Genomic DNA, 23,080 nt, shown 5'->3' with positions numbered 1-23,080 from the left:
GCTTTAATGTAAGTTTATTTGCATAACAATGACAGTAAATGCCTGTTTCTTTTCAAAAAGAACTTTCTTGACCATACTAATTGCTTGAAAGATCTGGAAGCACATGGCAAAGAGTACAAACCAAACTTATAGCAAGGGGAAGCCTGGTGAGAAATCTGCTTTCTTTCTTTCAAATTGGGTGCTCACTTTGAGCTGAATGAGGACTGCTGGCATGGCACTCAGGCGACAGGTGGAATCTTGGTCATGCTCTGGTTTCTCTTCAGAACGAACAAATCTTTCGCCTTTTACTAAAGATTTCCGTGGAGAGGAGCAAAACTGAGTTTTATCTCAATTTTTGCATGCCCCATCTTATTGGGTTTTATTTTATCGGTTTAAAGATGGAACGAGTGTGCTTTAATGTAAGCTCATTTGCATAGAAATGACAGTAAATGTCTGTTTATTTTCAAACAGAACTTTCTTGAACATACTAATTGCTTGAAAGATCTGGGAGCACATGGAAAAGAGTACAAACCATGCTTATAGCAAGGGGAAGCCTGGTGAGAAATCTGCTTTCTTTCTTTCAAATTGGGTGCTCACTTTAAGCTGAATGAGGACTGCTGGCTTGGCACTCAGGCAACAGGTGGAATCTTGGTCATGCTCTGGTTTCTCTTCAGAACGAGCAAATCTTTCGCCTTTTATTAAAGATTTCTGTGGAGAGGAGCAAAACTGAGTTTTATCTCAATTTTTGCATACCCCATATTATTGGGGTTTCTTTTATCAGTTTAAAGACAGAATGAGTGTGCTTTCTTGGTAGCTTTAATGTAAGTTTATTTGCATAACAATGACAGTAAATTCCTGTTTCTTTTCAAACAGAACTTTCTTGACCATACTAATTACTTGAAAGATCTGGGAGCACATGGAATAGAGTACAAACCATGCTTATAGGAAGTGGAAGCCAGGTGAGAAATCTGCTTTCTTTCTTTCAAATTGGGTGCTCACTTTGAGCTGAATGAGGACTGCTGGCATGGCACTCAGGTGACAGGTGGAATCTTGGTCATGCTCTGGTTTCTCTTCAGAACAAACAAATCTTTTGCCTTTTATTAAAGATTTCTGTGGAGAGGCGCAAAACTGAGTTTTATCTCAATTTTTGCATGCCCCATCTTATTGGGGTTTCTTTTATCGGTTTAAAGATAGAACGAGTGTGCTTTAATGTAAGCTCATTTGCATAGAAATTACAGTAAATGTCTGTTTCTTTTAAAACAGAACTTTCTTGACCATGCTACTTGCTTGAAAGATCAGGGAGCACATGGAAAAGAGTACAAACCATGCTTATAGCAAGGGGAAGCCAGGTGAGAAATCTGCTTTCTTTCTTTCAAATTGGGTGCTCACTTTAAGCTGAATGAGGACTGCTGGCTTGGCACTCAGGCAACAGGTGGAATCTTGGTCATGCTCTGGTTTCTCTTCAGAACGAATAAATATTTCGCCTTTTACTAAAGATTTCCGTGGAGAGGAGCAAAACTGAGTATCTCAATTTTTGCATGCCCCATCTTATTGGGGTTTCTTTTATCGGTTTAAAGATAGAACGAGTGTGCTTTAATGTAAGCTCATTTGCATAGAAATGACAGCAAATGTTTGTTTCTTTTCAAACAGAACTTTCTTGACCATGCTACTTGCTTGAAAGATCAGGGAGCACATGGAAAAGAGTACAAACCATGCTTATAGCAAGGGGAAGCCTGGTGAGAAATCTGCTTTCTTTCTTTCAAATTGGGTGCTCACTTTAAGCTGAATGAGGACTGCTGGCATGGCACTCAGGCGACAGGAGGAATCTTGGTCATGCTCTGGTTTCTCTTCAGAACGAACAAATCTTTCGCCTTTTATTAAAGATTTCCGTGGAGAGGAGCAAAACTGAGTTTTATCTCAATTTTTGCATGCCCTATATTACTGGGGTTTCTTTTATCAGTTTAAAGACAGAACGAGTATGCTTTCTTGGTAGCTTTAATGTAAGTTTATTTGCATAACAATGACAGTAAATGCCTGTTTCTTTTCAAAAAGAACTTTCTTGACCATACTAATTGCTTGAAAGATCTGGGAGCACATGGAAAAGAGTATAAACCATGCTTATAGCAAGGGGAAGCCTGGTGAGAAATCTGCTTTCTTTCTTTCAAATTGGGTGCTCACTTTAAGCTGAATGAGGACTGCTGGCTTGGCGCTCAGGCGACAGGTGGAATCTTGGTCATGCTCTGGTTTCTCTTCAGAACGAATAAATCTTTCGCCTTTTACTAAAGATTTCAGTGGAGAAGAGCAAAACTGAGTTTTATCTAAATTTTTGCATGCCCCATCTTATTGGGGTTTCTTTTATCGGTTTAAAGATAGAACGAGTGTGCTTTAATGTAAGCTCATTTGCATAGAAATGACAGTAAATGTCTGTTTCTTTTAAAACAGAACTTTCTTGACCATACTAATCGCTTGAAAGATCTGGGAGCACATGGCAAAGAGTACAAACCATGCTTATAGCAAGGGGAAGCCTGGTGAGAAATCTGCTTTCTTTCTTTCAAATTGGGTGCTAACTTTGAGCTGAATGAGGACTGCTGGCATGGCACTCAGGCGACAGGTGGAATCTTGGTCATGCTCTGGTTTCTCTTCAGAACGAACAAATCTTTCGCCTTTTACTAAAGATTTCCGTGGAGAGGAGCAAAACTGAGTTTTATCTCAATTTTTGCATGCCCCATCTTATTGAGGTTTCTTTTATTGGTTTAAAGATAGAACGAGTGTGCTTTAATGTAAGCTCATTTGCATAGAAATGACAGCAAATGTTTGTTTATTTTCAAACAGAACTTTCTTGACCATGCTACTTGCTTTAAAGATCTGGGAGCACATGGAAAACAGTACAAACCATGCTTATAGCAAGGGGAAGCCAGGTGAGAAATCTGCTTTCTTTCAAATTGGGCGCTCACTTTGAGCTGAATGAGGACTGCTGGCTTGGCACTCAGGCGACCGGAGGAATCTTGGTCATGCTCTGGTTTCTCTTCTTAACGAATAAATCTTTCGCCTTTTACTAAAGATTTCCGTGGAGAGGAGCAAAATTGAGTTTTATCGCAATTTTTGCATGCCCCATATTATTGGGGTTTCTTTTATCAGTTTAAAGATAGAACGAGTGTGCTTTCTTGGTAGCTTTAATGTAAGTTTATTTGCATAACAATGACAGTAAATGCCTGTTTCTTTTCAAAAAGAACTTTCTTGACCATACTAATTGCTTGAAAGATCTGGAAGCACATGGCAAAGAGTACAAACCATGCTTATAGCAAGGGGAAGCCTGGTGAGAAATCTGCTTTCTTTCTTTCAAATTGGGTGCTCACTTTGAGCTGAATGAGGACTGCTGGCATGGCACTCAGGCGACAGGTGGAATCTTGGTCATGCTCTGGTTTCTCTTCAGAACGAACAAATCTTTCGCCTTTTACTAAAGATTTCCGTGGAGAGGAGCAAAACTGAGTTTTATCTCAATTTTTGCATGCCCCATCTTATTGGGTTTTATTTTATCGGTTTAAAGATGGAACGAGTGTGCTTTAATGTAAGCTCATTTGCATAGAAATGACAGTAAATGTCTGTTTATTTTCAAACAGAACTTTCTTGAACATACTAATTGCTTGAAAGATCTGGGAGCACATGGAAAAGAGTACAAACCATGCTTATAGCAAGGGGAAGCCTGGTGAGAAATCTGCTTTCTTTCTTTCAAATTGGGTGCTCACTTTAAGCTGAATGAGGACTGCTGGCTTGGCACTCAGGCAACAGGTGGAATCTTGGTCATGCTCTGGTTTCTCTTCAGAACGAGCAAATCTTTCGCCTTTTATTAAAGATTTCCGTGGAGAGGAGCAAAACTGAGTTTTATCTCAATTTTTGCATACCCCATATTATTGTGGTTTCTTTTATCAGTTTAAAGACAGAATGAGTGTGCTTTCTTGGTAGCTTTAATGTAAGTTTATTTGCATAACAATGACAGTAAATTCCTGTTTCTTTTCAAACAGAACTTTCTTGACCATACTAATTACTTGAAAGATCTGGGAGCACATGGAATAGAGTACAAACCATGCTTATAGGAAGTGGAAGCCAGGTGAGAAATCTGCTTTCTTTCTTTCAAATTGGGTGCTCACTTTGAGCTGAATGAGGACTGCTGGCATGGCACTCAGGTGACAGGTGGAATCTTGGTCATGCTCTGGTTTCTCTTCAGAACAAACAAATCTTTTGCCTTTTATTAAAGATTTCTGTGAAGAAGAGCAAAACTGAGTTTTATCTCAATTTTTGCATGCCCCATCTTATTGGGGTTTCTTTTATCGGTTTAAAGATAGAACGAGTGTGCTTTAATGTAAGCTCATTTGCATAGAAATTACAGTAAATGTCTGTTTCTTTTAAAACAGAACTTTCTTGACCATGCTACTTGCTTGAAAGATCAGGGAGCACATGGAAAAGAGTACAAACCATGCTTATAGCAAGGGGAAGCCAGGTGAGAAATCTGCTTTCTTTCTTTCAAATTGGGTGCTCACTTTGAGCTGAATGAGGACTGCTGGCATGGCACTCAGGCGACAGGTGGAATCTTGGTCATGCTCTGGTTTCTCTTCAGAACATACAAATCTTTCGCCTTTTACTAAAGATTTCCGTGAAAAGGAGCAAAACTGAGTTTTATCTCAATTTTTGCATGCCCCATCTTATTGGGGTTTCTTTTATCGGTTTAAAGATAGAACAAGTGTGCTTTAATGTAAGCTCATTTGCATAGAAATGACAGTAAATGTCTGTTTCTTTTCAAACAGAACTTACTTGACCATACTAATTGCTTGAAAGATCAGGGAGCACATGGAAAAGAGTACAAACCATGCTTATAGCAAGGGGAAGCCAGGTGAGAAATCTGCTTTCTATCTTTCAAATTGGGTGCTCACTTTGAGCTGAATGAGGACTGCTGGCATGGCACTCAGGTGACAGGTGGAATCTTGGTCATGCTCTGGTTTCTCTTCAGAACGAACAAATCTTTCGCATTTTATTAAAGATTTCCGTGGAGAGGAGCAAAACTGAGTTTTATCTCAATTTTTGCATGCCCCATCTTAATGAGGTTTCTTTTATTGGTTTAAAGATAGAACGAGTGTGCTTTAATGTAAGCTCATTTGCATAGAAATGACAGCAAATGTTTGTTTCTTTTCAAACAGAACTTTCTTGACCATGCTACTTGCTTGAAAGATCAGGGAGCACATGGAAAAGAGTACAAACCATGCTTATAGCAAGGGGAAGCCTGGTGAGAAATCTGCTTTCTTTCTTTCAAATTGGGTGCTCACTTTAAGCTGAATGAGGACTGCTGGCTTGGCACTCAGGCGACAGATGGAATCTTGGTCATGCTCTGGTTTCTCTTCAGAACAAATAAATTTTTCGCCTTTTACTAAAGATTTCCGTGGAGAGGAGCAAAACTGAGTTTTATCTCAATTTTTGTATACCCCGTCTTAATGAGGTTTCTTTTATTGGTTTAAATATAGAACGAGTGTGCTTTAATGTAAGCTCATTTGCATAAAAAATGACAGTAAATGTTTGTTTCTTTTCAAACAGAACTTTCTTGACCATGCTACTAGCTTGAAAGATCTGGGAGCACATGGCAAAGAGTACAAACCATGCTTATAGCAAGGGGAAGCCAGGTGAGAAATCTGCTTTCTTTCAAATTGGGCGCTCACTTTGAGCTGAATGAGGACTGCTGGCATGGCACTCAGGCGACAGGTGGAATCTTGGTCATGCTCTGGTTTCTCTTCAGAACGAACAAATCTTTCGCCTTTTATTAAAGATTTCCGTGGAGAGGAGCAAAACTGAGTTTTATCTCAATTTTTGCATGCCCCATCTTATTGAGGTTTCTTTTATTGGTTTAAAGATAGAACGAGTGTGCATTAATGTAAGCTCATTTGCATAGAAATGACAGCAAATGTTTGTTTCTTTTCAAACAGAACTTTCTTGACCATGCTACTTGCTTGAAAGATCTGGGAGCACATGGAAAACAGTACAAACCATGCTTATAGCAAAGGTAAGCCAGGTGAGAAATCTGCTTTCTTTCAAATTGGGCGCTCACTTTGAGCTGAATGAGGACTGCTGGCTTGGCACTCAGGCGACAGGAGGAATCTTGGTCATGCTCTGGTTTCTCTTCTTAACGAATAAATCTTTCGCCTTTTACTAAAGATTTCCGTGGAGAGGAGCAAAATTGAGTTTTATCGCAATTTTTGCATGCCCCATATTATTGGGGTTTCTTTTATCAGTTTAAAGATAGAACGAGTGTGCTTTCTTGGTAGCTTTAATGTAAGTTTATTTGCATAACAATGACAGTAAATGCCTGTTTCTTTTCAAAAAGAACTTTCTTGACCATACTAATTGCTTGAAAGATCTGGGAGCACATGGCAAAGAGTACAAACCATGCTTATAGCAAGGGGAAGCCTGGTGAGAAATCTGCTTTCTTTCTTTCAAATTGGGTGCTCACTTTGAGCTGAATGAGGACTGCTGGCATGGCACTCAGGCGACAGGTGGAATCTTGGTCATGCTCTGGTTTCTCTTCAGAACGAACAAATCTTTCGCCTTTTACTAAAGATTTCCGTGGAGAGGAGCAAAACTGAGTTTTATCTCAATTTTTGCATGCCCCATCTTATTGGGTTTTATTTTATCGGTTTAAAGATGGAACGAGTGTGCTTTAATGTAAGCTCATTTGCATAGAAATGACAGTAAATGTCTGTTTATTTTCAAACAGAACTTTCTTGAACATACTAATTGCTTGAAAGATCTGGGAGCACATGGAAAAGAGTACAAACCATGCTTATAGCAAGGGGAAGCCAGGTGAGAAATCTGCTTTCTTTCAAATTGGGCGCTCACTTTGAGCTGAATGAGGACTGCTGGCATGGCACTCAGGCGACAGGAGGAATCTTGGTCATGCTCTGGTTTCTCTTCAGAACAAATAAATTTTTCGCCTTTTACTAAAGATTTCCGTGGAGAGGAGCAAAACTGAGTTTTATCTCAATTTTTGTATACCCCGTCTTATTGAGGTTTCTTTTATTGGTTTAAAGATAGAACGAGTGTGCTTTAATGTAAGCTCATTTGCATAAAAAATGACAGTAAATGTTTGTTTCTTTTCAAACAGAACTTTCTTGACCATGCTACTAGCTTGAAAGATCTGGGAGCACATGGCAAAGAGTACAAACCATGCTTATAGCAAGGGGAAGCCAGGTGAGAAATCTGCTTTCTTTCAAATTGGGCGCTCACTTTGAGCTGAATGAGGACTGCTGGCATGGCACTCAGGCGACAGGAGGAATCTTGGTCATGCTCTGGTTTCTCTTCAGAACGAACAAATCTTTCGCCTTTTACTAAAGATTTCCGTGGAGAGGAGCAAAACTGAGTTTTATCTCAATTTTTGCATGCCCTATATTACTGGGGTTTCTTTTATCAGTTTAAAGACAGAACGAGTGTGCTTTCTTGGTAGCTTTAATGTAAGTTTATTTGCATAACAATGACAGTAAATGCCTGTTTCTTTTCAAAAAGAACTTTCTTGACCATACTAATTGCTTGAAAGATCTGGGAGCACATGGAAAAGAGTACAAACCATGCTTATAGCAAGGGGAAGCCTGGTGAGAAATCTGCTTTCTTTCTTTCAAATTGGGTGCTCACTTTAAGCTGAATGAGGACAGCTGGCTTGGCACTCAGGCGACAGGTGGAATCTTGGTCATGCTCTGGTTTCTCTTCAGAATGAACAAATCTTTCACCTTTTATTAAAGATTTCCGTGGAGAGGAGCAAAACTGAGTTTTATCTCAATTTTTGCATGCCCCATCTTATTGGGGTTTCTTTTATCGGTTTAAAGATAGAACGAGTGTGCTTTAATGTAAGCTCATTTGCATAGAAATGACAGTAAATGTCTGTTTCTCTTCAAACAGAACTTTCTTGACCATACTAATTGCTTGAAAGATCAGGGAGCACATGGAAAAGAGTACAAACCATGCTTATAGCAAGGGGAAGCCAGGTGAGAAATCTGCTTTCTTTCTTTCAAATTGGGTGCTCACTTTGAGCTGAATGAGGACTGCTGGCATGGCACTCAGGTTACAGGTGGAATCTTGGTCATGCTCTGGTTTCTCTTCAGAACAAACAAATCTTTCACCTTTTACTAAAGATTTCCGTGGAGAGGAGCAAAACTGAGTTTTATCTCAATTTTTGCATGCCCCATCTTATTGGGGTTTTTTTTATCGGTTTAAAGATAGAACGAGTGTGCTTTAATGTAAGCTCATTTGCATAGAAATGACAGTAAATGTCTGTTTCTTTTAAAACAGAACTTTCTTAACCATACTAATCGCTTGAAAGATCTGGGAGCACATGGCAAAGAGTACAAACCATGCTTATAGCAAGGGGAAGCCTGGTGAGAAATCTGCTTTCTTTCTTTCAAATTGGGTGCTCACTTTGAGCTGAATGAGGACTGCTGGCATGGCACTCAGGCGACAGGTGGAATCTTGGTCATGCTCTGGTTTCTCCTCAGAACGAACAAATCTTTCGCCTTAAACTAAAGATTTCGGTGGAGAGGAGCAAAACTGAGTTTTATCTCAATTTTTGCATGCCCCATCTTATTGAGGTTTCTTTTATTGGTTTAAAGATAGAAGGAGTGTGCTTTAATGTAAGCTCATTTGCATAGAAATGACAGTAAATGTCTGTTTCTCTTCAAACAGAACTTTCTTGACCATACTAATTGCTTGAAAGATCAGGGAGCACATGGAAAAGAGTACAAACCATGCTTATAGCAAGGGGAAGCCAGGTGAGAAATCTGCTTTCTTTCTTTCAAATTGGGTGCTCACTTTGAGCTGAATGAGGACTGCTGGCATGGCACTCAGGCGACAGGTGGAATCTTGGTCATGCTCTGGTTTCTCTTCAGAACGAACAAATCTTTCGCCTTAAACTAAAGATTTCCGTGGAGAGGAGCAAAACTGAGTTTTATCTCAATTTTTGCATGCCCCATCTTATTGAGGTTTCTGTTATTGGTTTAAAGATAGAAGGAGTGTGCTTTAATGTAAGCTCATTTGCATAGAAATGACAGCAAATGTTTGTTTCTTTTCAAACAGAACTTTCTTGACCATGCTACTTGCTTGAAAGATCAGGGAGCACATGGAAAAGAGTACAAACCATGCTTATAGCAAGGGGAAGCCAGGTGAGAAATCTGCTTTCTTTCTTTCAAATTGGGTGCTTACTTTGATCTGAATGAGGACTGCTGGCATGGCACTCAGGTGACAGGTGGAATCTTGGTCATGCTCTGGTTTCTCTTCAGAACAAACAAATCTATCGCCTTTTACTAAAGATTTCTGTGGAGAGGAGCAAAACTGAGTTTTATCTCAATTTTTGCATGCCCCCTCTTATTGGGGTTTCTTTTATCGGTTTAAAGATAGAACGAGTGTGCTTTAATGTAAGCTCATTTACATAGAAATGGCAGTAAATGTCTATTTCTTTTAAAACAGAGCTTTCTTGACCATGCTACTTGCTTGAAAGATCAGGGAGCACATGGAAAAGAGTACAAACCATGCTTATAGCAAGGGGAAGCCTGGTGAGAAATCTGCTTTCTTTCTTTCAAATTGGGTGCTCACTTTAAGCTGAATGAGGACTGCTGGCTTGGCACTCAGGCGACAGATGGAATCTTGGTCATGCTCTGGTTTCTCTTCAGAACAAATAAATTTTTCGCCTTTTACTAAAGATTTCCGTGGAGAGGAGCAAAACTGAGTTTTATCTCAATTTTTGTATACCCCGTCTTATTGAGGTTTCTTTTATTGGTTTAAAGATAGAACGAGTGTGCTTTAATGTAAGCTCATTTGCATAAAAAATGACAGTAAATGTTTGTTTCTTTTCAAACAGAACTTTCTTGACCATGCTACTAGCTTGAAAGATCTGGGAGCACATGGCAAAGAGTACAAACCATGCTTATAGCAAGGGGAAGCCAGGTGAGAAATCTGCTTTCTTTCAAATTGGGCGCTCACTTTGAGCTGAATGAGGACTGCTGGCATGGCACTCAGGCGACAGGAGGAATCTTGGTCATGCTCTGGTTTCTCTTCAGAACAAATAAATTTTTCGCCTTTTACTAAAGATTTCCGTGGAGAGGAGCAAAACTGAGTTTTATCTCAATTTTTGTATACCCCGTCTTATTGAGGTTTCTTTTATTGGTTTAAAGATAGAACGAGTGTGCTTTAATGTAAGCTCATTTGCATAAAAAATGACAGTAAATGTTTGTTTCTTTTCAAACAGAACTTTCTTGACCATGCTACTAGCTTGAAAGATCTGGGAGCACATGGCAAAGAGTACAAACCATGCTTATAGCAAGGGGAAGCCAGGTGAGAAATCTGCTTTCTTTCAAATTGGGCGCTCACTTTGAGCTGAATGAGGACTGCTGGCATGGCACTCAGGCGACAGGAGGAATCTTGGTCATGCTCTGGTTTCTCTTCAGAACGAACAAATCTTTCGCCTTTTACTAAAGATTTCCGTGGAGAGGAGCAAAACTGAGTTTTATCTCAATTTTTGCATGCCCTATATTACTGGGGTTTCTTTTATCAGTTTAAAGACAGAACGAGTGTGCTTTCTTGGTAGCTTTAATGTAAGTTTATTTGCATAACAATGACAGTAAATGCCTGTTTCTTTTCAAAAAGAACTTTCTTGACCATACTAATTGCTTGAAAGATCTGGGAGCACATGGAAAAGAGTACAAACCATGCTTATAGCAAGGGGAAGCCTGGTGAGAAATCTGCTTTCTTTCTTTCAAATTGGGTGCTCACTTTAAGCTGAATGAGGACAGCTGGCTTGGCACTCAGGCGACAGGTGGAATCTTGGTCATGCTCTGGTTTCTCTTCAGAATGAACAAATCTTTCACCTTTTATTAAAGATTTCCGTGGAGAGGAGCAAAACTGAGTTTTATCTCAATTTTTGCATGCCCCATCTTATTGGGGTTTCTTTTATCGGTTTAAAGATAGAACGAGTGTGCTTTAATGTAAGCTCATTTGCATAGAAATGACAGTAAATGTCTGTTTCTCTTCAAACAGAACTTTCTTGACCATACTAATTGCTTGAAAGATCAGGGAGCACATGGAAAAGAGTACAAACCATGCTTATAGCAAGGGGAAGCCAGGTGAGAAATCTGCTTTCTTTCTTTCAAATTGGGTGCTCACTTTGAGCTGAATGAGGACTGCTGGCATGGCACTCAGGTGACAGGTGGAATCTTGGTCATGCTCTGGTTTCTCTTCAGAACAAACAAATCTTTCACCTTTTACTAAAGATTTCCGTGGAGAGGAGCAAAACTGAGTTTTATCTCAATTTTTGCATGCCCCATCTTATTGGGGTTTTTTTTATCGGTTTAAAGATAGAACGAGTGTGCTTTAATGTAAGCTCATTTGCATAGAAATGACAGTAAATGTCTGTTTCTTTTAAAACAGAACTTTCTTAACCATACTAATCGCTTGAAAGATCTGGGAGCACATGGCAAAGAGTACAAACCATGCTTATAGCAAGGGGAAGCCTGGTGAGAAATCTGCTTTCTTTCTTTCAAATTGGGTGCTCACTTTGAGCTGAATGAGGACTGCTGGCATGGCACTCAGGCGACAGGTGGAATCTTGGTCATGCTCTGGTTTCTCCTCAGAACGAACAAATCTTTCGCCTTAAACTAAAGATTTCGGTGGAGAGGAGCAAAACTGAGTTTTATCTCAATTTTTGCATGCCCCATCTTATTGAGGTTTCTTTTATTGGTTTAAAGATAGAAGGAGTGTGCTTTAATGTAAGCTCATTTGCATAGAAATGACAGTAAATGTCTGTTTCTCTTCAAACAGAACTTTCTTGACCATACTAATTGCTTGAAAGATCAGGGAGCACATGGAAAAGAGTACAAACCATGCTTATAGCAAGGGGAAGCCAGGTGAGAAATCTGCTTTCTTTCTTTCAAATTGGGTGCTCACTTTGAGCTGAATGAGGACTGCTGGCATGGCACTCAGGCGACAGGTGGAATCTTGGTCATGCTCTGGTTTCTCTTCAGAACGAACAAATCTTTCGCCTTAAACTAAAGATTTCCGTGGAGAGGAGCAAAACTGAGTTTTATCTCAATTTTTGCATGCCCCATCTTATTGAGGTTTCTGTTATTGGTTTAAAGATAGAAGGAGTGTGCTTTAATGTAAGCTCATTTGCATAGAAATGACAGCAAATGTTTGTTTCTTTTCAAACAGAACTTTCTTGACCATGCTACTTGCTTGAAAGATCAGGGAGCACATGGAAAAGAGTACAAACCATGCTTATAGCAAGGGGAAGCCAGGTGAGAAATCTGCTTTCTTTCTTTCAAATTGGGTGCTTACTTTGATCTGAATGAGGACTGCTGGCATGGCACTCAGGCGACAGGTGGAATCTTGGTCATGCTCTGGTTTCTCTTCAGAACGAACAAATCTTTCGCCTTTTATTAAAGATTTCCGTGGAGAGGAGCAAAACTGAGTTTTATCTCAATTTTTGCATGCCCCATCTTATTGAGGTTTCTTTTATTGGTTTAAAGATAGAACGAGTGTGCATTAATGTAAGCTCATTTGCATAGAAATGACAGCAAATGTTTGTTTCTTTTCAAACAGAACTTTCTTGACCATGCTACTTGCTTGAAAGATCTGGGAGCACATGGAAAACAGTACAAACCATGCTTATAGCAAAGGTAAGCCAGGTGAGAAATCTGCTTTCTTTCAAATTGGGCGCTCACTTTGAGCTGAATGAGGACTGCTGGCTTGGCACTCAGGCGACAGGAGGAATCTTGGTCATGCTCTGGTTTCTCTTCTTAATGAATAAATCTTTCGCCTTTTACTAAAGATTTCCGTGGAGAGGAGCAAAATTGAGTTTTATCGCAATTTTTGCATGCCCCATATTATTGGGGTTTCTTTTATCAGTTTAAAGATAGAACGAGTGTGCTTTCTTGGTAGCTTTAATGTAAGTTTATTTGCATAACAATGACAGTAAATGCCTGTTTCTTTTCAAAAAGAACTTTCTTGACCATACTAATTGCTTGAAAGATCTGGGAGCACATGGCAAAGAGTACAAACCATGCTTATAGCAAGGGGAAGCCTGGTGAGAAATCTGCTTTCTTTCTTTCAAATTGGGTGCTCACTTTGAGCTGAATGAGGACTGCTGGCATGGCACTCAGGCGACAGGTGGAATCTTGGTCATGCTCTGGTTTCTCTTCAGAACGAACAAATCTTTCGCCTTTTACTAAAGATTTCCGTGGAGAGGAGCAAAACTGAGTTTTATCTCAATTTTTGCATGCCCCATCTTATTGGGTTTTATTTTATCGGTTTAAAGATGGAACGAGTGTGCTTTAATGTAAGCTCATTTGCATAGAAATGACAGTAAATGTCTGTTTATTTTCAAACAGAACTTTCTTGAACATACTAATTGCTTGAAAGATCTGGGAGCACATGGAAAAGAGTACAAACCATGCTTATAGCAAGGGGAAGCCAGGTGAGAAATCTGCTTTCTTTCAAATTGGGCGCTCACTTTGAGCTGAATGAGGACTGCTGGCATGGCACTCAGGCGACAGGAGGAATCTTGGTCATGCTCTGGTTTCTCTTCAGAACAAATAAATTTTTCGCCTTTTACTAAAGATTTCCGTGGAGAGGAGCAAAACTGAGTTTTATCTCAATTTTTGTATACCCCGTCTTATTGAGGTTTCTTTTATTGGTTTAAAGATAGAACGAGTGTGCTTTAATGTAAGCTCATTTGCATAAAAAATGACAGTAAATGTTTGTTTCTTTTCAAACAGAACTTTCTTGACCATGCTACTAGCTTGAAAGATCTGGGAGCACATGGCAAAGAGTACAAACCATGCTTATAGCAAGGGGAAGCCAGGTGAGAAATCTGCTTTCTTTCAAATTGGGCGCTCACTTTGAGCTGAATGAGGACTGCTGGCATGGCACTCAGGCGACAGGAGGAATCTTGGTCATGCTCTGGTTTCTCTTCAGAACGAACAAATCTTTCGCCTTTTACTAAAGATTTCCGTGGAGAGGAGCAAAACTGAGTTTTATCTCAATTTTTGCATGCCCTATATTACTGGGGTTTCTTTTATCAGTTTAAAGACAGAACGAGTGTGCTTTCTTGGTAGCTTTAATGTAAGTTTATTTGCATAACAATGACAGTAAATGCCTGTTTCTTTTCAAAAAGAACTTTCTTGACCATACTAATTGCTTGAAAGATCTGGGAGCACATGGAAAAGAGTACAAACCATGCTTATAGCAAGGGGAAGCCTGGTGAGAAATCTGCTTTCTTTCTTTCAAATTGGGTGCTCACTTTAAGCTGAATGAGGACAGCTGGCTTGGCACTCAGGCGACAGGTGGAATCTTGGTCATGCTCTGGTTTCTCTTCAGAATGAACAAATCTTTCACCTTTTATTAAAGATTTCCGTGGAGAGGAGCAAAACTGAGTTTTATCTCAATTTTTGCATGCCCCATCTTATTGGGGTTTCTTTTATCGGTTTAAAGATAGAACGAGTGTGCTTTAATGTAAGCTCATTTGCATAGAAATGACAGTAAATGTCTGTTTCTCTTCAAACAGAACTTTCTTGACCATACTAATTGCTTGAAAGATCAGGGAGCACATGGAAAAGAGTACAAACCATGCTTATAGCAAGGGGAAGCCAGGTGAGAAATCTGCTTTCTTTCTTTCAAATTGGGTGCTCACTTTGAGCTGAATGAGGACTGCTGGCATGGCACTCAGGTGACAGGTGGAATCTTGGTCATGCTCTGGTTTCTCTTCAGAACAAACAAATCTTTCACCTTTTACTAAAGATTTCCGTGGAGAGGAGCAAAACTGAGTTTTATCTCAATTTTTGCATGCCCCATCTTATTGGGGTTTTTTTTATCGGTTTAAAGATAGAACGAGTGTGCTTTAATGTAAGCTCATTTGCATAGAAATGACAGTAAATGTCTGTTTCTTTTAAAACAGAACTTTCTTAACCATACTAATCGCTTGAAAGATCTGGGAGCACATGGCAAAGAGTACAAACCATGCTTATAGCAAGGGGAAGCCTGGTGAGAAATCTGCTTTCTTTCTTTCAAATTGGGTGCTCACTTTGAGCTGAATGAGGACTGCTGGCATGGCACTCAGGCGACAGGTGGAATCTTGGTCATGCTCTGGTTTCTCCTCAGAACGAACAAATCTTTCGCCTTAAACTAAAGATTTCGGTGGAGAGGAGCAAAACTGAGTTTTATCTCAATTTTTGCATGCCCCATCTTATTGAGGTTTCTTTTATTGGTTTAAAGATAGAAGGAGTGTGCTTTAATGTAAGCTCATTTGCATAGAAATGACAGTAAATGTCTGTTTCTCTTCAAACAGAACTTTCTTGACCATACTAATTGCTTGAAAGATCAGGGAGCACATGGAAAAGAGTACAAACCATGCTTATAGCAAGGGGAAGCCAGGTGAGAAATCTGCTTTCTTTCTTTCAAATTGGGTGCTCACTTTGAGCTGAATGAGGACTGCTGGCATGGCACTCAGGCGACAGGTGGAATCTTGGTCATGCTCTGGTTTCTCTTCAGAACGAACAAATCTTTCGCCTTAAACTAAAGATTTCCGTGGAGAGGAGCAAAACTGAGTTTTATCTCAATTTTTGCATGCCCCATCTTATTGAGGTTTCTGTTATTGGTTTAAAGATAGAAGGAGTGTGCTTTAATGTAAGCTCATTTGCATAGAAATGACAGCAAATGTTTGTTTCTTTTCAAACAGAACTTTCTTGACCATGCTACTTGCTTGAAAGATCAGGGAGCACATGGAAAAGAGTACAAACCATGCTTATAGCAAGGGGAAGCCAGGTGAGAAATCTGCTTTCTTTCTTTCAAATTGGGTGCTTACTTTGATCTGAATGAGGACTGCTGGCATGGCACTCAGGTGACAGGTGGAATCTTGGTCATGCTCTGGTTTCTCTTCAGAACAAACAAATCTATCGCCTTTTACTAAAGATTTCTGTGGAGAGGAGCAAAACTGAGTTTTATCTCAATTTTTGCATGCCCCCTCTTATTGGGGTTTCTTTTATCGGTTTAAAGATAGAACGAGTGTGCTTTAATGTAAGCTCATTTACATAGAAATGGCAGTAAATGTCTATTTCTTTTAAAACAGAGCTTTCTTGACCATGCTACTTGCTTGAAAGATCAGGGAGCACATGGAAAAGAGTACAAACCATGCTTATAGCAAGGGGAAGCCTGGTGAGAAATCTGCTTTCTTTCTTTCAAATTGGGTGCTCACTTTAAGCTGAATGAGGACTGCTGGCTTGGCACTCAGGCGACAGATGGAATCTTGGTCATGCTCTGGTTTCTCTTCAGAACAAATAAATTTTTCGCCTTTTACTAAAGATTTCCGTGGAGAGGAGCAAAACTGAGTTTTATCTCAATTTTTGTATACCCCGTCTTATTGAGGTTTCTTTTATTGGTTTAAAGATAGAACGAGTGTGCTTTAATGTAAGCTCATTTGCATAAAAAATGACAGTAAATGTTTGTTTCTTTTCAAACAGAACTTTCTTGACCATGCTACTAGCTTGAAAGATCTGGGAGCACATGGCAAAGAGTACAAACCATGCTTATAGCAAGGGGAAGCCAGGTGAGAAATCTGCTTTCTTTCAAATTGGGCGCTCACTTTGAGCTGAATGAGGACTGCTGGCATGGCACTCAGGCGACAGGAGGAATCTTGGTCATGCTCTGGTTTCTCTTCAGAACAAATAAATTTTTCGCCTTTTACTAAAGATTTCCGTGGAGAGGAGCAAAACTGAGTTTTATCTCAATTTTTGTATACCCCGTCTTATTGAGGTTTCTTTTATTGGTTTAAAGATAGAACGAGTGTGCTTTAATGTAAGCTCATTTGCATAAAAAATGACAGTAAATGTTTGTTTCTTTTCAAACAGAACTTTCTTGACCATGCTACTAGCTTGAAAGATCTGGGAGCACATGGCAAAGAGTACAAACCATGCTTATAGCAAGGGGAAGCCAGGTGAGAAATCTGCTTTCTTTCAAATTGGGCGCTCACTTTGAGCTGAATGAGGACTGCTGGCATGGCACTCAGGCGACAGGAGGAATCTTGGTCATGCTCTGGTTTCTCTTCAGAACGAACAAATCTTTCGCCTTTTACTAAAGATTTCCGTGGAGAGGAGCAAAACTGAGTTTTATCTCAATTTTTGCATGCCCTATATTACTGGGGTTTCTTTTATCAGTTTAAAGACAGAACGAGTGTGCTTTCTTGGTAGCTTTAATGTAAGTTTATTTGCATAACAATGACAGTAAATGCCTGTTTCTTTTCAAAAAGAACTTTCTTGACCATACTAATTGCTTGAAAGATCTGGGAGCACATGGAAAAGAGTACAAACCATGCTTATAGCAAGGGGAAGCCTGGTGAGAAATCTGCTTTCTTTCTTTCAAATTGGGTGCTCACTTTAAGCTGAATGAGGACAGCTGGCTTGGCACTCAGGCGACAGGTGGAATCTTGGTCATGCTCTGGTTTCTCTTCAGAATGAACAAATCTTTCACCTTTTATTAAAGATTTCCGTGGAGAGGAGCAAAACTGAGTTTTATCTCAATTTTTGCATGCCCCATCTTATTGGGGTTTCTTTTATCGGTTTAAAGATAGAACGAGTGTGCTTTAATGTAAGCTCATTTGCATAGAAATGACAGTAAATGTCTGTTTCTCTTCAAACAGAACTTTCTTGACCATACTAATTGCTTGAAAGATCAGGGAGCACATGGAAAAGAGTACAAACCATGCTTATAGCAAGGGGAAGCCAGGTGAGAAATCTGCTTTCTTTCTTTCAAATTGGGTGCTCACTTTGAGCTGAATGAGGACTGCTGGCATGGCACTCAGGTGACAGGTGGAATCTTGGTCATGCTCTGGTTTCTCTTCAGAACAAACAAATCTTTCACCTTTTACTAAAGATTTCCGTGGAGAGGAGCAAAACTGAGTTTTATCTCAATTTTTGCATGCCCCATCTTATTGGGGTTTTTTTTATCGGTTTAAAGATAGAACGAGTGTGCTTTAATGTAAGCTCATTTGCATAGAAATGACAGTAAATGTCTGTTTCTTTTAAAACAGAACTTTCTTAACCATACTAATCGCTTGAAAGATCTGGGAGCACATGGCAAAGAGTACAAACCATGCTTATAGCAAGGGGAAGCCTGGTGAGAAATCTGCTTTCTTTCTTTCAAATTGGGTGCTCACTTTGAGCTGAATGAGGACTGCTGGCATGGCACTCAGGCGACAGGTGGAATCTTGGTCATGCTCTGGTTTCTCCTCAGAACGAACAAATCTTTCGCCTTAAACTAAAGATTTCGGTGGAGAGGAGCAAAACTGAGTTTTATCTCAATTTTTGCATGCCCCATCTTATTGAGGTTTCTTTTATTGGTTTAAAGATAGAAGGAGTGTGCTTTAATGTAAGCTCATTTGCATAGAAATGACAGTAAATGTCTGTTTCTCTTCAAACAGAACTTTCTTGACCATACTAATTGCTTGAAAGATCAGGGAGCACATGGAAAAGAGTACAAACCATGCTTATAGCAAGGGGAAGCCAGGTGAGAAATCTGCTTTCTTTCTTTCAAATTGGGTGCTCACTTTGAGCTGAATGAGGACTGCTGGCATGGCACTCAGGCGACAGGTGGAATCTTGGTCATGCTCTGGTTTCTCTTCAGAACGAACAAATCTTTCGCCTTAAACTAAAGATTTCCGTGGAGAGGAGCAAAACTGAGTTTTATCTCAATTTTTGCATGCCCCATCTTATTGAGGTTTCTGTTATTGGTTTAAAGATAGAAGGAGTGTGCTTTAATGTAAGCTCATTTGCATAGAAATGACAGCAAATGTTTGTTTCTTTTCAAACAGAACTTTCTTGACCATGCTACTTGCTTGAAAGATCAGGGAGCACATGGAAAAGAGTACAAACCATGCTTATAGCAAGGGGAAGCCAGGTGAGAAATCTGCTTTCTTTCTTTCAAATTGGGTGCTTACTTTGATCTGAATGAGGACTGCTGGCATGGCACTCAGGTGACAGGTGGAATCTTGGTCATGCTCTGGTTTCTCTTCAGAACAAACAAATCTATCGCCTTTTACTAAAGATTTCTGTGGAGAGGAGCAAAACTGAGTTTTATCTCAATTTTTGCATGCCCCCTCTTATTGGGGTTTCTTTTATCGGTTTAAAGATAGAACGAGTGTGCTTTAATGTAAGCTCATTTACATAGAAATGGCAGTAAATGTCTATTTCTTTTAAAACAGAGCTTTCTTGACCATGCTACTTGCTTGAAAGATCAGGGAGCACATGGAAAAGAGTACAAACCATGCTTATAGCAAGGGGAAGCCTGGTGAGAAATCTGCTTTCTTTCTTTCAAATTGGGTGCTCACTTTAAGCTGAATGAGGACTGCTGGCTTGGCACTCAGGCGACAGATGGAATCTTGGTCATGCTCTGGTTTCTCTTCAGAACAAATAAATTTTTCGCCTTTTACTAAAGATTTCCGTGGAGAGGAGCAAAACTGAGTTTTATCTCAATTTTTGTATGCCCCGTCTTATTGAGGTTTCTTTTATTGGTTTAAATATAGAACGAGTGTGCTTTAATGTAAGCTCATTTGCATAAAAAATGACAGTAAATGTTTGTTTCTTTTCAAACAGAACTTTCTTGACCATGCTACTAGCTTGAAAGATCTGGGAGCACATGGCAAAGAGTACAAACCATGCTTATAGCAAGGGGAAGCCAGGTGAGAAATCTGCTTTCTTTCAAATTGGGCGCTCACTTTGAGCTGAATGAGGACTGCTGGCATGGCACTCAGGCGACAGGTGGAATCTTGGTCATGCTCTGGTTTCTCTTCAGAACGAACAAATCTTTCGCCTTTTATTAAAGATTTCCGTGGAGAGGAGCAAAACTGAGTTTTATCTCAATTTTTGCATGCCCCATCTTATTGAGGTTTCTTTTATTGGTTTAAAGATAGAACGAGTGTGCATTAATGTAAGCTCATTTGCATAGAAATGACAGCAAATGTTTGTTTCTTTTCAAACAGAACTTTCTTGACCATGCTACTTGCTTGAAAGATCTGGGAGCACATGGAAAACAGTACAAACCATGCTTATAGCAAAGGGAAGCCAGGTGAGAAATCTGCTTTCTTTCAAATTGGGCGCTCACTTTGAGCTGAATGAGGACTGCTGGCTTGGCACTCAGGTGACAGGAGGAATCTTGGTCATGCTCTGGTTTCTCTTCTTAACGAATAAATCTTTCGTCTTTTACTAAAGATTTCCGTGGAGAGGAGCAAAATTGAGTTTTATCGCAATTTTTGCATGCCCCATATTATTGGGGTTTCTTTTATCAGTTTAAAGATAGAACGAGTGTGCTTTCTTGGTAGCTTTAATGTAAGTTTATTTGCATAACAATGACAGTAAATGCCTGTTTCTTTTCAAAAAGAACTTTCTTGACCATACTAATTGCTTGAAAGATCTGGGAGCACATGGCAAAGAGTACAAACCATGCTTATAGCAAGGGGAAGCCTGGTGAGAAATCTGCTTTCTTTCTTTCAAATTGGGTGCTCACTTTGAGCTGAATGAGGACTGCTGGCATGGCACTCAGGCGACAGGTGGAATTTTGGTCATGCTCTGGTTTCTCTTCAGAACGAACAAATCTTTCGCCTTTTACTAAAGATTTCCGTGGAGAGGAGCAAAACTGAGTTTTATCTAAATTTTTGCATGCCCCATCTTATTGGGTTTTATTTTATCGGTTTAAAGATGGAACGAGTGTGCTTTAATGTAAGCTCATTTGCATAGAAATGACAGTAAATGTCTGTTTATTTTCAAACAGAACTTTCTTGAACATACTAATTGCTTGAAAGATCTGGGAGCACATGGAAAAGAGTACAAACCATGCTTATAGCAAGGGGAAGCCAGGTGAGAAATCTGCTTTCTTTCAAATTGGGCGCTCACTTTGAGCTGAATGAGGACTGCTGGCATGGCACTCAGGCGACAGGAGGAATCTTGGTCATGCTCTGGTTTCTCTTCAGAACAAATAAATTTTTCGCCTTTTACTAAAGATTTCCGTGGAGAGGAGCAAAACTGAGTTTTATCTCAATTTTTGTATACCCCGTCTTATTGAGGTTTCTTTTATTGGTTTAAAGATAGAACGAGTGTGCTTTAATGTAAGCTCATTTGCATAAAAAATGACAGTAAATGTTTGTTTCTTTTCAAACAGAACTTTCTTGACCATGCTACTAGCTTGAAAGATCTGGGAGCACATGGCAAAGAGTACAAACCATGCTTATAGCAAGGGGAAGCCAGGTGAGAAATCTGCTTTCTTTCAAATTGGGCGCTCACTTTGAGCTGAATGAGGACTGCTGGCATGGCACTCAGGCGACAGGAGGAATCTTGGTCATGCTCTGGTTTCTCTTCAGAACGAACAAATCTTTCGCCTTTTACTAAAGATTTCCGTGGAGAGGAGCAAAACTGAGTTTTATCTCAATTTTTGCATGCCCTATATTACTGGGGTTTCTTTTATCAGTTTAAAGACAGAACGAGTGTGCTTTCTTGGTAGCTTTAATGTAAGTTTATTTGCATAACAATGACAGTAAATGCCTGTTTCTTTTCAAAAAGAACTTTCTTGACCATACTAATTGCTTGAAAGATCTGGGAGCACATGGAAAAGAGTACAAACCATGCTTATAGCAAGGGGAAGCCTGGTGAGAAATCTGCTTTCTTTCTTTCAAATTGGGTGCTCACTTTAAGCTGAATGAGGACAGCTGGCTTGGCACTCAGGCGACAGGTGGAATCTTGGTCATGCTCTGGTTTCTCTTCAGAATGAACAAATCTTTCACCTTTTATTAAAGATTTCCGTGGAGAGGAGCAAAACTGAGTTTTATCTCAATTTTTGCATGCCCCATCTTATTGGGGTTTCTTTTATCGGTTTAAAGATAGAACGAGTGTGCTTTAATGTAAGCTCATTTGCATAGAAATGACAGTAAATGTCTGTTTCTCTTCAAACAGAACTTTCTTGACCATACTAATTGCTTGAAAGATCAGGGAGCACATGGAAAAGAGTACAAACCATGCTTATAGCAAGGGGAAGCCAGGTGAGAAATCTGCTTTCTTTCTTTCAAATTGGGTGCTCACTTTGAGCTGAATGAGGACTGCTGGCATGGCACTCAGGTGACAGGTGGAATCTTGGTCATGCTCTGGTTTCTCTTCAGAACAAACAAATCTTTCACCTTTTACTAAAGATTTCCGTGGAGAGGAGCAAAACTGAGTTTTATCTCAATTTTTGCATGCCCCATCTTATTGGGGTTTCTTTTATCGGTTTAAAGATAGAACGAGTGTGCTTTAATGTAAGCTCATTTGCATAGAAATGACAGTAAATGTCTGTTTCTTTTAAAACAGAACTTTCTTAACCATACTAATCGCTTGAAAGATCTGGGAGCACATGGCAAAGAGTACAAACCATGCTTATAGCAAGGGGAAGCCTGGTGAGAAATCTGCTTTCTTTCTTTCAAATTGGGTGCTCACTTTGAGCTGAATGAGGACTGCTGGCATGGCACTCAGGCGACAGGTGGAATCTTGGTCATGCTCTGGTTTCTCCTCAGAACGAACAAATCTTTCGCCTTAAACTAAAGATTTCGGTGGAGAGGAGCAAAACTGAGTTTTATCTCAATTTTTGCATGCCCCATCTTATTGAGGTTTCTTTTATTGGTTTAAAGATAGAAGGAGTGTGCTTTAATGTAAGCTCATTTGCATAGAAATGACAGTAAATGTCTGTTTCTCTTCAAACAGAACTTTCTTGACCATACTAATTGCTTGAAAGATCAGGGAGCACATGGAAAAGAGTACAAACCATGCTTATAGCAAGGGGAAGCCAGGTGAGAAATCTGCTTTCTTTCTTTCAAATTGGGTGCTCACTTTGAGCTGAATGAGGACTGCTGGCATGGCACTCAGGCGACAGGTGGAATCTTGGTCATGCTCTGGTTTCTCTTCAGAACGAACAAATCTTTCGCCTTAAACTAAAGATTTCCGTGGAGAGGAGCAAAACTGAGTTTTATCTCAATTTTTGCATGCCCCATCTTATTGAGGTTTCTTTTATTGGTTTA

The 23,080-nt window shown here is 39.7% G+C and overlaps 59 non-coding genes across 59 annotated transcripts; all 59 read left to right on the top strand.

The window, feature by feature from the left end:
- Positions 1-243: 243 nt before the first annotated feature.
- On the top strand, positions 244-359 carry LOC135024646 (U5 spliceosomal RNA). The gene has a single exon (XR_010221460.1). It is a non-coding gene; the product is annotated as a U5 spliceosomal RNA (small nuclear RNA).
- A 274-nt stretch (positions 360-633) lies between these two features.
- On the top strand, positions 634-749 carry LOC135025040 (U5 spliceosomal RNA). The gene has a single exon (XR_010221847.1). It is a non-coding gene; the product is annotated as a U5 spliceosomal RNA (small nuclear RNA).
- Positions 750-1,035: 286 nt separating this feature from the next.
- Positions 1,036-1,151, top strand: LOC135024483 (U5 spliceosomal RNA). Its single transcript, XR_010221304.1, has one exon. It is a non-coding gene; the product is annotated as a U5 spliceosomal RNA (small nuclear RNA).
- Positions 1,152-1,425: 274 nt separating this feature from the next.
- LOC135024402 (U5 spliceosomal RNA) lies at positions 1,426-1,538 on the top strand. Its single transcript, XR_010221226.1, has one exon. It is a non-coding gene; the product is annotated as a U5 spliceosomal RNA (small nuclear RNA).
- A 274-nt stretch (positions 1,539-1,812) lies between these two features.
- On the top strand, positions 1,813-1,928 carry LOC135024823 (U5 spliceosomal RNA). Its single transcript, XR_010221635.1, has one exon. It is a non-coding gene; the product is annotated as a U5 spliceosomal RNA (small nuclear RNA).
- Positions 1,929-2,214: 286 nt separating this feature from the next.
- LOC135025002 (U5 spliceosomal RNA) lies at positions 2,215-2,330 on the top strand. The gene has a single exon (XR_010221809.1). It is a non-coding gene; the product is annotated as a U5 spliceosomal RNA (small nuclear RNA).
- A 274-nt stretch (positions 2,331-2,604) lies between these two features.
- On the top strand, positions 2,605-2,720 carry LOC135024668 (U5 spliceosomal RNA). Its single transcript, XR_010221482.1, has one exon. It is a non-coding gene; the product is annotated as a U5 spliceosomal RNA (small nuclear RNA).
- Positions 2,721-2,990: 270 nt separating this feature from the next.
- LOC135024686 (U5 spliceosomal RNA) lies at positions 2,991-3,106 on the top strand. Its single transcript, XR_010221500.1, has one exon. It is a non-coding gene; the product is annotated as a U5 spliceosomal RNA (small nuclear RNA).
- A 286-nt stretch (positions 3,107-3,392) lies between these two features.
- Positions 3,393-3,508, top strand: LOC135024645 (U5 spliceosomal RNA). The gene has a single exon (XR_010221459.1). It is a non-coding gene; the product is annotated as a U5 spliceosomal RNA (small nuclear RNA).
- Positions 3,509-3,782: 274 nt separating this feature from the next.
- LOC135025051 (U5 spliceosomal RNA) lies at positions 3,783-3,898 on the top strand. Its single transcript, XR_010221858.1, has one exon. It is a non-coding gene; the product is annotated as a U5 spliceosomal RNA (small nuclear RNA).
- Positions 3,899-4,184: 286 nt separating this feature from the next.
- LOC135024508 (U5 spliceosomal RNA) lies at positions 4,185-4,300 on the top strand. The gene has a single exon (XR_010221327.1). It is a non-coding gene; the product is annotated as a U5 spliceosomal RNA (small nuclear RNA).
- A 274-nt stretch (positions 4,301-4,574) lies between these two features.
- On the top strand, positions 4,575-4,690 carry LOC135024814 (U5 spliceosomal RNA). Its single transcript, XR_010221627.1, has one exon. It is a non-coding gene; the product is annotated as a U5 spliceosomal RNA (small nuclear RNA).
- Positions 4,691-4,964: 274 nt separating this feature from the next.
- LOC135024416 (U5 spliceosomal RNA) lies at positions 4,965-5,080 on the top strand. The gene has a single exon (XR_010221240.1). It is a non-coding gene; the product is annotated as a U5 spliceosomal RNA (small nuclear RNA).
- Positions 5,081-5,354: 274 nt separating this feature from the next.
- LOC135024934 (U5 spliceosomal RNA) lies at positions 5,355-5,470 on the top strand. Its single transcript, XR_010221744.1, has one exon. It is a non-coding gene; the product is annotated as a U5 spliceosomal RNA (small nuclear RNA).
- Positions 5,471-5,741: 271 nt separating this feature from the next.
- LOC135024885 (U5 spliceosomal RNA) lies at positions 5,742-5,857 on the top strand. Its single transcript, XR_010221696.1, has one exon. It is a non-coding gene; the product is annotated as a U5 spliceosomal RNA (small nuclear RNA).
- A 270-nt stretch (positions 5,858-6,127) lies between these two features.
- On the top strand, positions 6,128-6,243 carry LOC135024685 (U5 spliceosomal RNA). The gene has a single exon (XR_010221498.1). It is a non-coding gene; the product is annotated as a U5 spliceosomal RNA (small nuclear RNA).
- Positions 6,244-6,529: 286 nt separating this feature from the next.
- Positions 6,530-6,645, top strand: LOC135024644 (U5 spliceosomal RNA). Its single transcript, XR_010221458.1, has one exon. It is a non-coding gene; the product is annotated as a U5 spliceosomal RNA (small nuclear RNA).
- A 270-nt stretch (positions 6,646-6,915) lies between these two features.
- Positions 6,916-7,031, top strand: LOC135024901 (U5 spliceosomal RNA). Its single transcript, XR_010221712.1, has one exon. It is a non-coding gene; the product is annotated as a U5 spliceosomal RNA (small nuclear RNA).
- A 271-nt stretch (positions 7,032-7,302) lies between these two features.
- Positions 7,303-7,418, top strand: LOC135024610 (U5 spliceosomal RNA). The gene has a single exon (XR_010221424.1). It is a non-coding gene; the product is annotated as a U5 spliceosomal RNA (small nuclear RNA).
- Positions 7,419-7,704: 286 nt separating this feature from the next.
- LOC135025076 (U5 spliceosomal RNA) lies at positions 7,705-7,820 on the top strand. Its single transcript, XR_010221882.1, has one exon. It is a non-coding gene; the product is annotated as a U5 spliceosomal RNA (small nuclear RNA).
- A 274-nt stretch (positions 7,821-8,094) lies between these two features.
- Positions 8,095-8,210, top strand: LOC135024852 (U5 spliceosomal RNA). Its single transcript, XR_010221663.1, has one exon. It is a non-coding gene; the product is annotated as a U5 spliceosomal RNA (small nuclear RNA).
- Positions 8,211-8,484: 274 nt separating this feature from the next.
- LOC135024584 (U5 spliceosomal RNA) lies at positions 8,485-8,600 on the top strand. The gene has a single exon (XR_010221402.1). It is a non-coding gene; the product is annotated as a U5 spliceosomal RNA (small nuclear RNA).
- A 274-nt stretch (positions 8,601-8,874) lies between these two features.
- LOC135024454 (U5 spliceosomal RNA) lies at positions 8,875-8,990 on the top strand. Its single transcript, XR_010221276.1, has one exon. It is a non-coding gene; the product is annotated as a U5 spliceosomal RNA (small nuclear RNA).
- A 274-nt stretch (positions 8,991-9,264) lies between these two features.
- LOC135024513 (U5 spliceosomal RNA) lies at positions 9,265-9,380 on the top strand. Its single transcript, XR_010221332.1, has one exon. It is a non-coding gene; the product is annotated as a U5 spliceosomal RNA (small nuclear RNA).
- A 274-nt stretch (positions 9,381-9,654) lies between these two features.
- LOC135024900 (U5 spliceosomal RNA) lies at positions 9,655-9,770 on the top strand. Its single transcript, XR_010221711.1, has one exon. It is a non-coding gene; the product is annotated as a U5 spliceosomal RNA (small nuclear RNA).
- A 271-nt stretch (positions 9,771-10,041) lies between these two features.
- Positions 10,042-10,157, top strand: LOC135024899 (U5 spliceosomal RNA). Its single transcript, XR_010221710.1, has one exon. It is a non-coding gene; the product is annotated as a U5 spliceosomal RNA (small nuclear RNA).
- Positions 10,158-10,428: 271 nt separating this feature from the next.
- Positions 10,429-10,544, top strand: LOC135024609 (U5 spliceosomal RNA). Its single transcript, XR_010221423.1, has one exon. It is a non-coding gene; the product is annotated as a U5 spliceosomal RNA (small nuclear RNA).
- A 286-nt stretch (positions 10,545-10,830) lies between these two features.
- Positions 10,831-10,946, top strand: LOC135025075 (U5 spliceosomal RNA). The gene has a single exon (XR_010221881.1). It is a non-coding gene; the product is annotated as a U5 spliceosomal RNA (small nuclear RNA).
- Positions 10,947-11,220: 274 nt separating this feature from the next.
- Positions 11,221-11,336, top strand: LOC135024851 (U5 spliceosomal RNA). Its single transcript, XR_010221662.1, has one exon. It is a non-coding gene; the product is annotated as a U5 spliceosomal RNA (small nuclear RNA).
- Positions 11,337-11,610: 274 nt separating this feature from the next.
- LOC135024583 (U5 spliceosomal RNA) lies at positions 11,611-11,726 on the top strand. The gene has a single exon (XR_010221401.1). It is a non-coding gene; the product is annotated as a U5 spliceosomal RNA (small nuclear RNA).
- Positions 11,727-12,000: 274 nt separating this feature from the next.
- On the top strand, positions 12,001-12,116 carry LOC135024453 (U5 spliceosomal RNA). The gene has a single exon (XR_010221275.1). It is a non-coding gene; the product is annotated as a U5 spliceosomal RNA (small nuclear RNA).
- Positions 12,117-12,390: 274 nt separating this feature from the next.
- On the top strand, positions 12,391-12,506 carry LOC135024884 (U5 spliceosomal RNA). The gene has a single exon (XR_010221695.1). It is a non-coding gene; the product is annotated as a U5 spliceosomal RNA (small nuclear RNA).
- A 270-nt stretch (positions 12,507-12,776) lies between these two features.
- LOC135024784 (U5 spliceosomal RNA) lies at positions 12,777-12,892 on the top strand. The gene has a single exon (XR_010221597.1). It is a non-coding gene; the product is annotated as a U5 spliceosomal RNA (small nuclear RNA).
- A 286-nt stretch (positions 12,893-13,178) lies between these two features.
- On the top strand, positions 13,179-13,294 carry LOC135024643 (U5 spliceosomal RNA). The gene has a single exon (XR_010221457.1). It is a non-coding gene; the product is annotated as a U5 spliceosomal RNA (small nuclear RNA).
- Positions 13,295-13,564: 270 nt separating this feature from the next.
- LOC135024898 (U5 spliceosomal RNA) lies at positions 13,565-13,680 on the top strand. Its single transcript, XR_010221709.1, has one exon. It is a non-coding gene; the product is annotated as a U5 spliceosomal RNA (small nuclear RNA).
- A 271-nt stretch (positions 13,681-13,951) lies between these two features.
- LOC135024608 (U5 spliceosomal RNA) lies at positions 13,952-14,067 on the top strand. The gene has a single exon (XR_010221422.1). It is a non-coding gene; the product is annotated as a U5 spliceosomal RNA (small nuclear RNA).
- A 286-nt stretch (positions 14,068-14,353) lies between these two features.
- On the top strand, positions 14,354-14,469 carry LOC135025074 (U5 spliceosomal RNA). The gene has a single exon (XR_010221880.1). It is a non-coding gene; the product is annotated as a U5 spliceosomal RNA (small nuclear RNA).
- A 274-nt stretch (positions 14,470-14,743) lies between these two features.
- On the top strand, positions 14,744-14,859 carry LOC135024850 (U5 spliceosomal RNA). The gene has a single exon (XR_010221661.1). It is a non-coding gene; the product is annotated as a U5 spliceosomal RNA (small nuclear RNA).
- Positions 14,860-15,133: 274 nt separating this feature from the next.
- Positions 15,134-15,249, top strand: LOC135024582 (U5 spliceosomal RNA). The gene has a single exon (XR_010221400.1). It is a non-coding gene; the product is annotated as a U5 spliceosomal RNA (small nuclear RNA).
- A 274-nt stretch (positions 15,250-15,523) lies between these two features.
- LOC135024452 (U5 spliceosomal RNA) lies at positions 15,524-15,639 on the top strand. The gene has a single exon (XR_010221274.1). It is a non-coding gene; the product is annotated as a U5 spliceosomal RNA (small nuclear RNA).
- Positions 15,640-15,913: 274 nt separating this feature from the next.
- LOC135024512 (U5 spliceosomal RNA) lies at positions 15,914-16,029 on the top strand. The gene has a single exon (XR_010221331.1). It is a non-coding gene; the product is annotated as a U5 spliceosomal RNA (small nuclear RNA).
- A 274-nt stretch (positions 16,030-16,303) lies between these two features.
- LOC135024896 (U5 spliceosomal RNA) lies at positions 16,304-16,419 on the top strand. Its single transcript, XR_010221707.1, has one exon. It is a non-coding gene; the product is annotated as a U5 spliceosomal RNA (small nuclear RNA).
- A 271-nt stretch (positions 16,420-16,690) lies between these two features.
- Positions 16,691-16,806, top strand: LOC135024895 (U5 spliceosomal RNA). The gene has a single exon (XR_010221706.1). It is a non-coding gene; the product is annotated as a U5 spliceosomal RNA (small nuclear RNA).
- A 271-nt stretch (positions 16,807-17,077) lies between these two features.
- LOC135024607 (U5 spliceosomal RNA) lies at positions 17,078-17,193 on the top strand. The gene has a single exon (XR_010221421.1). It is a non-coding gene; the product is annotated as a U5 spliceosomal RNA (small nuclear RNA).
- Positions 17,194-17,479: 286 nt separating this feature from the next.
- LOC135025073 (U5 spliceosomal RNA) lies at positions 17,480-17,595 on the top strand. The gene has a single exon (XR_010221879.1). It is a non-coding gene; the product is annotated as a U5 spliceosomal RNA (small nuclear RNA).
- A 274-nt stretch (positions 17,596-17,869) lies between these two features.
- On the top strand, positions 17,870-17,985 carry LOC135024849 (U5 spliceosomal RNA). The gene has a single exon (XR_010221660.1). It is a non-coding gene; the product is annotated as a U5 spliceosomal RNA (small nuclear RNA).
- A 274-nt stretch (positions 17,986-18,259) lies between these two features.
- LOC135024581 (U5 spliceosomal RNA) lies at positions 18,260-18,375 on the top strand. The gene has a single exon (XR_010221399.1). It is a non-coding gene; the product is annotated as a U5 spliceosomal RNA (small nuclear RNA).
- A 274-nt stretch (positions 18,376-18,649) lies between these two features.
- Positions 18,650-18,765, top strand: LOC135024451 (U5 spliceosomal RNA). Its single transcript, XR_010221273.1, has one exon. It is a non-coding gene; the product is annotated as a U5 spliceosomal RNA (small nuclear RNA).
- A 274-nt stretch (positions 18,766-19,039) lies between these two features.
- Positions 19,040-19,155, top strand: LOC135024511 (U5 spliceosomal RNA). The gene has a single exon (XR_010221330.1). It is a non-coding gene; the product is annotated as a U5 spliceosomal RNA (small nuclear RNA).
- A 274-nt stretch (positions 19,156-19,429) lies between these two features.
- Positions 19,430-19,545, top strand: LOC135025008 (U5 spliceosomal RNA). The gene has a single exon (XR_010221815.1). It is a non-coding gene; the product is annotated as a U5 spliceosomal RNA (small nuclear RNA).
- A 271-nt stretch (positions 19,546-19,816) lies between these two features.
- On the top strand, positions 19,817-19,932 carry LOC135024883 (U5 spliceosomal RNA). Its single transcript, XR_010221694.1, has one exon. It is a non-coding gene; the product is annotated as a U5 spliceosomal RNA (small nuclear RNA).
- Positions 19,933-20,202: 270 nt separating this feature from the next.
- On the top strand, positions 20,203-20,318 carry LOC135024841 (U5 spliceosomal RNA). Its single transcript, XR_010221652.1, has one exon. It is a non-coding gene; the product is annotated as a U5 spliceosomal RNA (small nuclear RNA).
- A 286-nt stretch (positions 20,319-20,604) lies between these two features.
- On the top strand, positions 20,605-20,720 carry LOC135024667 (U5 spliceosomal RNA). Its single transcript, XR_010221481.1, has one exon. It is a non-coding gene; the product is annotated as a U5 spliceosomal RNA (small nuclear RNA).
- Positions 20,721-20,990: 270 nt separating this feature from the next.
- On the top strand, positions 20,991-21,106 carry LOC135024894 (U5 spliceosomal RNA). Its single transcript, XR_010221705.1, has one exon. It is a non-coding gene; the product is annotated as a U5 spliceosomal RNA (small nuclear RNA).
- A 271-nt stretch (positions 21,107-21,377) lies between these two features.
- On the top strand, positions 21,378-21,493 carry LOC135024606 (U5 spliceosomal RNA). The gene has a single exon (XR_010221420.1). It is a non-coding gene; the product is annotated as a U5 spliceosomal RNA (small nuclear RNA).
- A 286-nt stretch (positions 21,494-21,779) lies between these two features.
- Positions 21,780-21,895, top strand: LOC135025072 (U5 spliceosomal RNA). Its single transcript, XR_010221878.1, has one exon. It is a non-coding gene; the product is annotated as a U5 spliceosomal RNA (small nuclear RNA).
- Positions 21,896-22,169: 274 nt separating this feature from the next.
- LOC135024848 (U5 spliceosomal RNA) lies at positions 22,170-22,285 on the top strand. The gene has a single exon (XR_010221659.1). It is a non-coding gene; the product is annotated as a U5 spliceosomal RNA (small nuclear RNA).
- A 274-nt stretch (positions 22,286-22,559) lies between these two features.
- LOC135024580 (U5 spliceosomal RNA) lies at positions 22,560-22,675 on the top strand. Its single transcript, XR_010221398.1, has one exon. It is a non-coding gene; the product is annotated as a U5 spliceosomal RNA (small nuclear RNA).
- Positions 22,676-22,949: 274 nt separating this feature from the next.
- LOC135024449 (U5 spliceosomal RNA) lies at positions 22,950-23,065 on the top strand. The gene has a single exon (XR_010221271.1). It is a non-coding gene; the product is annotated as a U5 spliceosomal RNA (small nuclear RNA).
- The last annotated feature ends 15 nt before the right edge of the window (positions 23,066-23,080 follow it).

Source organism: Pseudophryne corroboree, unplaced genomic scaffold, assembly GCF_028390025.1.
Source record: "Pseudophryne corroboree isolate aPseCor3 unplaced genomic scaffold, aPseCor3.hap2 scaffold_410, whole genome shotgun sequence".
Lineage (NCBI taxonomy): Eukaryota > Metazoa > Chordata > Amphibia > Anura > Myobatrachidae > Pseudophryne > Pseudophryne corroboree.
Note: the sequence above shows the minus strand (reverse complement) of the source record. Positions and strands in the feature narration are given on the sequence as shown.